The sequence below is a fragment of the Aristolochia californica genome, unplaced genomic scaffold (assembly GCF_029961685.1).
Source record: "Aristolochia californica isolate CCGP_79_NKW_82.1479 unplaced genomic scaffold, dmAriCali1.0.hap1 SCAF_13, whole genome shotgun sequence".
In the NCBI taxonomy this organism is placed as follows: Eukaryota; Viridiplantae; Streptophyta; class Magnoliopsida; order Piperales; family Aristolochiaceae; genus Aristolochia; species Aristolochia californica.
The window spans coordinates 26,447,716-26,456,345 of NW_027181804.1; the positions used below are offsets into that span (position 1 = coordinate 26,447,716).

An 8,630-nucleotide genomic window follows, 5' to 3' on the forward strand; every position below is an offset into this window, starting at 1 on the left:
AGAGAGCGATTTACTCAAGAGAAAATTGTAGAACTTGATTAATTCTGAACTACAATACCTCTATTTATAGTAGAGGAAGTGATAGAGTCCTTATACAATTAACCTTTAAATCTCCTAATTACATTCCAACTCTAACTCTCTAAGATAAGTCTATCATAAAAGGATAACACAATCTAATAGTGTTCTAATATAAGTTGAACTATAACTCTTCTTCAAGAACGTGGAGATAAGGGAGGAGGCTAGCTCGTGGCCTTATCCTTGTGGGGCCCACGTGATCTTCCAGCTCGTATTGATAAGATTCCAGCTCATGGTATCTTTTTGGGTCCCACTTGATCTTCAAGTCTTCTAACTCATTTCAGCTTGTGCTTCTTATCTTCTTAACTCATACTAGCTTGGGTGAGGACTCTTCTTGGCATCCCATGTCCTCATGGTGGGTCCCACCAACTCATGCAACATGGTGGGTCCCACATTGTAACAGTCATCAATAGGAACATTTTCTTCATCTTTTTGTTCGATAAAAATTTCCATGTAATGTGCCTTTGTAGATAACTCTTGAAAATCTTTGAGCTTCTAACTTTGTCCAAAGAAAAGCAAGCCTCGATGCATCCCTCCAATGTGCATATTGATTTCATTTTTAGTTGACATGTTGACACTTTCGTTATAATTGAGACCTAGATTTCTTTGATAATTGATACAGTCGATCACTTTTTCTCACTTTTGTTCCTTCATGTTGGTAAGCTCCATCAAGGTTATAGTGCAACGAATGTTATAAAATCGGCTCAAGAACTTGTGTTTCAGTTGCTCTAGGCTTTCAATTGATTTTGGTGGAAGTTCAATGAACCAATCAAGTGCATTTCCTTTTAGGAGGCATCCAAAGTGTTTAACAACACAATCATCATCAGTGTCGACATTATTGCATGTCAATGAAGTGGTCGATGTGTTGTTTGGCATTTTCATTACCATTGAATTGCTGGAATTTTGGTGATATCAAACGACATCCTAAGTGTTTTGAAATGTTGAATATAGGGCCTTACGTAGGCTTGAGATATTTATCCCCCATCAATAAGAAGACTGCTTCAAACAGCATTAGTGATAATTTCATTGAGCGCTTCCATGGTAATGTTTTCACCTTCTACTAGTCAGAATCCTTCTTATGTCCCATTTTGATTAGGGAATAAATTAATTCATACGTATTTGTTGCATGAGAGGTTTTCTTCCATATTAGTTGTAAGGAGTTCTAACTTGTTCATGAGGTGAACAGTTTAGGCATATCTAGACAAGATTTGTTCATCTTTTTTCTTCATCACATGATCGAGTATAGGAATTTGTTCCTCAAGTGTTTTTGCTATAGTCATCGTTGTAGTAATCTTGACTAAAAGTGTGATAATTGATGAAACAACCTTTGAAGGGGATAGAAGATTTGACCCACTAATTAAAGAAATAGCATTGTAATACTTTTCAATTTGCTTTATTATAACATGCCCTAGAGTTGTACTTAAGGAATGGAATTTCACATATGATGGGGCGGTAAGAGGATAATGTTGCTAACATCACTACAATGCTTGCATAACTTTGTCGCCCTGGAGTCTTTTCTATAGAAAAGACAATGATTTGGTTGTTCTCTCTTCATCTGAAAGAAGGTCAGTTGGTGGAAAGATTTTTGTCGTTGCTCAAGTGACTAGACCAGTAGGAAGCATGGAAGAAGCACCGTCACGTGCCCCTCTTTGCGAGAAAGAAACACTCAAATGCGTAGAGACTGACTTGAACACACATGGGTAGAAACAATTGGTTTGAAGGATCGTGTGCTTGGGCGAGTAGAAGTAGAGTTTTTTACATTAACTCACTTTTGTTTACTGTTGCCAAAGGATGTCATTGAGTTGAGAATGCAAAAGTGGACAAGGAGATGAGAGTTAGAGAGGTTGATTGATTGATCAATGAAAAGTATTGATCAATTAGCTACCTGTGCAGCTTTATGGTAATGGTCTGAAACAACAATTTTTGCCAAGAATCTTATAAATAGGAACTCCAACTTGTCCCTTAGGAATAAATGAGCATTTATTGGTGAACCTACTCGCTCAAAAATTATTTTCCAAGTGCACACTTCCAATTTTACTCATTTGCAAGAGCAATCTCATATTTCATCCAAAAATCCTCTGAATCTTTTGTTTTCACTTGGTATTACTAGCTCTCTTGGCTCCAAAATCATTTCAGATTTTGTACTTAAAGTTCTAGAAGCTTAGAGACACTCTAAGAAGTGGCTATCTCTCCATTAAAAGTATGTTTTATAATTCTATTTTATATTTTTACTGTTAGACAAAAAGAGTTGTCAAGATACGTTAAATCTAGAAGGGAAATTGCCCATTAGAACTAGAATCTAGTTGATTTGGGTTGTGTAATAGGGTATTACACTTGGCTCAAAGAGGGTCTGAATTTCTTTACTTGTCATTTCAGCTAATAGAGCTTATTAGTGATTTTTTTTTCCGAATAAGGGTCCTTGGGTGGTGATTACCACTAGCGGAATATCGAAAACACAAAAATTAGCTTCCTTACAGTGTGTGAATTCTACTTGAGTTGTCTTGATTTTATTGCACAATCACTTTGGCAAGACTTTTTCTTCTTCTAATGAGAGCATGACACCTCATTTGCTTGTGTGACACTGAAGTGGCCTTCTTTTCTGATTTTATTTTGGTGGTGATCCCATTACAACCAATTCATCTTGACCATAGATTGGACTTTGAACTCAATAATCAATCCAATTTTCTACTTAAACTATGATTTTGACAATTGTTGCACTATTTGATAAAATCTCTATATTTTGACTATCAAAATATTTGATTTTGACCGTCGATCAATTGGTGATTAGGTTCATTCAATCTTGTTCATTGATCAATGTCGATAATTTGGACCTTTGATCAAGTTAGAATTTTGATGATTAAAGTTTTATACCTATAATAAAATTTTAAATTATAATATATATTAAATTTTCAGTTTTTTTAGTATTTTTAGTTATACAATATAATAATTTTATATAATTAATTTTAAAAAATATAATATTAAACTAATAGAAATTTGAGTCATAGGGCAAAGCAAGAATAAGTCAAGAAGATAATGATAAGGTGGGGACGATTTTTTTTTTTTTTTTAGGATTGACATTTAAAATTAAAATTCAGAGTTGAATTCATGCTTTCAAAAACCCAAACCTAGACCCTAAACACATATTTTGGATTTGCATTTTTAAAATGTCGTATTAGAGACTCATATATCAAGCAAGTCGAAGAAAAAAATGTCAAAATAATGTTTGGCATATGGTCTTTTGAGGCCCTCCTTATCGAGTATTATGTTCTGTCACTTTTGTCACCATTCATAAGTTGATGGCTTGGTGGAATCAAATTCCTAAGCAATCTCAACAACCCATTCTTACAAAGAACTTGAATCCAGTCATTTTCCACATCAGCATCGTTGAACTGTTGAATTTATGGAAAAAAGAAAAACTTCATTGACTTGATGTAATCAGAGTACATGAACCCCTATTTATAATAGAGGAAAGTAGTAGAGTTCAATTACAATTAAACTACCCTTATCCCAATTACACCCAAACTCTAATACTTAAAGATAAATCCTACCATAATTAAATAACTCAACATAAATAGAAAACTAACATAACTAAAACACCTTTAAACTGAAACTCTTTTGTGAGGCCTGCTTCCAAAATAATTTTGGTTCTATAAGACTTCTTATTGTGAGAGTCATGTAAGACTCTTCCATATTTTCTCTTCAACACTCTCCCCCAAACTGGAGTTTATAACTTTCGTTTGAAATGAAAAGGATTCTTGGTCTTCAATTTTATTTTACTGAATTTATTTTTTCACAAATACAATTCTTCGTGGATGCAAAAACTTTGTCTTTTGTGCTCCCCCTTTCTTAAATATTTTGGTCACATAAACATTACCAAAACAAATGGAATAAAATACCTCTTTCTTATGCTTCTTCTTCTACTTCTCTCCCTCAAACTTCGAGGTAGTGGCAGTGATCTCAACATGAAACAAATAACATAGATGTAGTAATAATCTCCTCCGTCACAGTGTCCCAAGGATAAGTACGAAACTGGACACACACTCTCAAAAGGTAAAAATGGATAATAAAGCATAAGTCAAAACCAACATCAAAGGAATTCAAACAAAAATAGTGACAATAATCACTAAAGTGGGTAATGTCTATCATTCTCAAGATAACAATAAAAAGGATACCAATAAAAAGTTTCAATGGACTTAAAAACACACACACACACACACACACACACACATATATATATATAAGTAAACCAACCGAAGCAACACACAAGAGGTTGGCTCAAAGGGGTATGTGAGAGTCAAAAGAGGATGGTAAGAGAAATGAAACCAAAAAGAGTGTAAGTGAGATATTTTCCTAATATTTTTTATCAATAACATCAACTCAAAAAGTGATGCAAAAAATTCGGCTTAAATTCAGATTTTTCAATGCAACAGGATACCAACATGACCTTTTATTCTTCCAATGCAAATATATCCTTAAATATAGATTAGATTGATCTTATAAAACTAGAGTTAAATACCTTTCATCTAAGTATAAATTCTCCTCATAAAATATACTTCTATTGAGATATATAATCTAATAGATTTCGGTCTCTGTAATTTGGCAGAACTAAGTATTTTTTCCCCTTTTTCCAGCGTAACCATTGACTCTTCTAATATCAATATCTCCATATAAAAAACTCAGATCAAGAATTAGTTGAAAATGTAAAAAAATAGACTTACAGATATTTCTTTTGATATATAATTCTCCATATAAAGTCATGTCCTTCATAGCATAAAATAGCTTGGAAGTTGATGCTTTTTGTTGTTGCTCAAACCACTCTTGCAGTCTAACTTCTGCTACTTAAAATATCGATTTCTTTTTGTAGAAACTCTAATTGCCAAAATTCGTTTTGCGTTGGAAATTAAACTTGAATATCTTTCCATCAATTTATAATATGTAATATGAAAATCTCAGTATAGAGATGATAACGCAAAGAAAACAACGGGTATAGGGACTGAAAAGAGAAAAAAAATTACAAACCTAAACTGCTAGAGATAATAGATTAGAAAAGGGTCACATTATCTTTGTGCTTTGACCAAGTCAATTCACAAAATCTGCTCAGATACCATGTTGAACTTATGGAAAAGATAAAAACTTCATTGACTTGATGTAATCAGAATACATGAACCCCTATTTATAATAGAGGAAAGTAGGAGAGTCCAATTACAATTAAACTACCATTGTCCCATTACACCCAAACTCTAACACTTAAAGATAAGTCCTAGCATAATTAAATAACTCAACATAAATAGAAGACTAACATAACTAAAACACCTTTAAACTAAAAATCTTTAGTGAGACTTGCTTCCATAATAATTTTGGCTTTGTAAGACTTCTTATTGTGAGCGTCATGTCAGATTCTTCCATATTTGTTCTTCAATATGAACCATGTCAGCAACCAACATTTGCCAACTTGGAAAATTTCCTAGCATGGTGTCCATTCAAACTCCGCGTCTTTGCCACAAGGAATCAATCAATGAATAGTCGATTCAATGTCCCAACTCCCAACTAAGGTTGCATCGCACCGAGCTGGCTCGCGAGGGGCTCGAGCTTGACGCAGTTCGATTCAATTTATCTGAATCTCAAATCGAGTTTGAGATGTAAGTCAGGCTCATTTAAGTTAACGAACCGAGCTCAACCGAACCATGGTTCGGTTTGAAAGCTCATTAGTCGACTCGTTAACTTAACAAGGGCCTGAGCGTGAAGACACTCTTCAATCTTCATAACCGAAGGGAAGAAAGGGGGGGGGATTAGCGCAAAGACTCTTCGGAACTGGAGGGTTCGGCAACGCATCGAGATTAGGAGCCTTCCTCTTTGACTCTTCGGGCTTTGGGGAATCCGTGAATTAGGGATTCGACGCTCGACAAAATCAAAGGAAGCTTGGAAGAAAATCGGTGATGGCGACGTGAAGTTCCCTCAGTCGAAGAAAAAATAGGTTTGCAATCTGCCGCTTTAGGTAAGTTTTGATTTTTCACCCTCTATTTCTACGATTTCTTCCTCAATCTCATTGTCGTCTTCGATCTTCGTCATCAATCGATTTTTTGTAACCGATGAACAAATAATAGAAGCTCATCTGCCCCATCTCTCCCCTTTCTCTCTCGGCTAGAGGTGCTTGCGGCTAGCAGGAAGTTGTCCTGGCTTTAGAGCTGAGACCAGAGGTGCTTGACAACCTGAGGTCACGGCAGTTTGCTTTCTAAGGTATGAAAACGAACTGGTGAGTTCTTGCGGCAGGCTTTCTCGAGGTCTTTGGTCCAGCGAAAGCCTTCTTTCAAAACCAAGTGGTAGAGACGAAAGGAAGGCACACGCGCAGCCAGCAAGTAAGATCAGCCCATCGTTTATTTTTTGTAAATTATTTCCAATATTTTTTTAGTTTTAATGGTGGTTTTAAAGTTTGATAAATTCACAGAAAGCTAGCTTCAGCTTATTTTTTTAGTTTTAACTTTGATTCCTACATTAACTTGGTGCAAACACCGCTAAAAAAGGCATTACTTTTAGGTATGTATTGAATTGTTTTATACCTTGCATGATACAAACATGTCTTTACACTAGATTGTCTATAAGATTTTTGTTCTGTTAGCATAGCTTTTCACTATATGTTGTCACAAATGAATACGATAGCGTGCCCTAATCCTATGAACCCCTTACATAACAAAAATTGTTTTTATGTTCATAGGATATTATAATTCTAGGTAGAGGACATGCCTAATGTCATGTAAGTTGGAGTTTGAACCCGGCTCGAGCTCGAGTTCGAAATATTTAAATCAAGCCCAACTTGAACATAGGCAGGTTCGGGCTAGGCTTGATTCGATGCCACCCCTACTCGAAGCGCATCTTCCAACTCCTCTTGCACCTATTATAAAATCCTTCATTTCCCTCTATTTTGCACACACCTCACTCACCTCACTCTTCACTACTGCTGTGTCCCTCACTCAGCTTACTCCAACTTCCCACGTCGGTCGAGAGCATCAATGGACATCTTTAACAGTGAAGGGACTGGTTTCGCATCCTTCGACGCATACCCAACGTCGATGCCTGAAAGCGGTGAGGCCCCTGGGACGAGGAACTCGTCGTCGTTAACCTGGCATCCAACTGTCCCGAGAAACCGGCCGGTCGGAAGATGTTTCGTGGGACAAGGCACCCTGTCCACCGCGGCGTCAGGCGCCGGAATGGCGGGAAATGGGTCTGCGAAGTCCGAGAGCCTTGCACAAAGGTGAGAATTTGGCTGGGTACGTATCCGACGGCAGAGATGGTGGCGCGGGCACAGGATGTCCTGCTATGGCTTTCCAAGGTCGCTCTGCTTGCCTTAATTTCGCGGACTCCGCTTTGCTTCTTCCGATTCCAGACACAGACGACGCCATAGACATGCAAAAGCCGGCCGAAATGTTTAGACCGGTAGAGGAAAAGGAGAGGCGTTTCTGAAGAAAAAACTTCTCTCACATGGGTTGAGTGCAGGAAAGCCTCACCGGAGAACGGATACTACTTGGAGGTTCGCTCTTATCTATTCCAGAAACGACAGTGGAGGCGATGCTTCTGTCTCCGCCGCATTCATTGCACGGTGGACTCTGCTGGGACGACAATGTGGACTTCAACGCTGATGCAAAACTTTGGAGTTTCTCCTTTCGATACGGTGAGCAATTCAGGCATATCTAGCCAAGATTTGTTCATCTTTCTTCTTCATCACATGATAGGTATAACAATTTTGTTCCTCAAAGTGTTTTTGCCATACTCATCATTGCAGTAATCTTAACTAAAAGGGTGATCATCGGGTAACCAATCTTTGAGGGTGATAGAAGATTTGACCCACTGATTGAAGAAGTGGCATTGAAGTACTTTTCAAAATGCTTTATTATAACAGGCCCTAGAGTTGTGCTTAAATTGCACATATGATGGGCTGGTGAGAGGATAGTATGTGTTGCCAAAGGATGTCATTGAGCTGAGAATGTAACAGTGGAGAAGGAGATGAGAGTAGAGAGGTCTCATTAGATGGGCCAAACATGTCCATTTATAAAGGGATCTGGTCCATGAAGCAGAGGAACTATGAGTACAACAACAAGGAGAATTACAAAATTTCAGGTGATGTGAGATCCAATATATAAGGAGTCGTCAAATTTGATCTCCACACACAAACTTGATTTGAGTTTTTATTAATCTTATGGATGTACTTGAACTCCTTTAGTTGCTCAATTTTTTTAGCTAGCCTCCACTCAGTGTTTGGCGAGATGGTTTGATCCTGTATTGCGTGTAGTAGCTCCAATGTTGGTAACAAAGTGGTGGCTAAGATAATTGTTTGTTGTTACTTTCACTATAGGAATCTGATAAGTCTTTAGGCTAATTTGATGTATGGCATATCAGAAGCAAAATTAGAGTTTTTGTTTTCTTATGGACAAAGATTCGACACTTTGAAACTTAGAGAAATTCTTTAGTTATTTTCCACTCCCATACAATCTTCTTCTTCTAAAACTCCTCCCCATCCCCTATAGGTAGTCCTTATTTATAGTGTGGAGGAGATGGGTCAA

General features: G+C 37.0%; 1 pseudogene; it reads left to right on the forward strand.

The window, feature by feature from the left end:
- The first annotated feature begins 935 nt into the window (after positions 1-935).
- LOC137947751 (dehydration-responsive element-binding protein 1E-like) lies at positions 936-7,764 on the forward strand (annotated as a pseudogene).
- Positions 7,765-8,630: the final 866 nt, after the last annotated feature.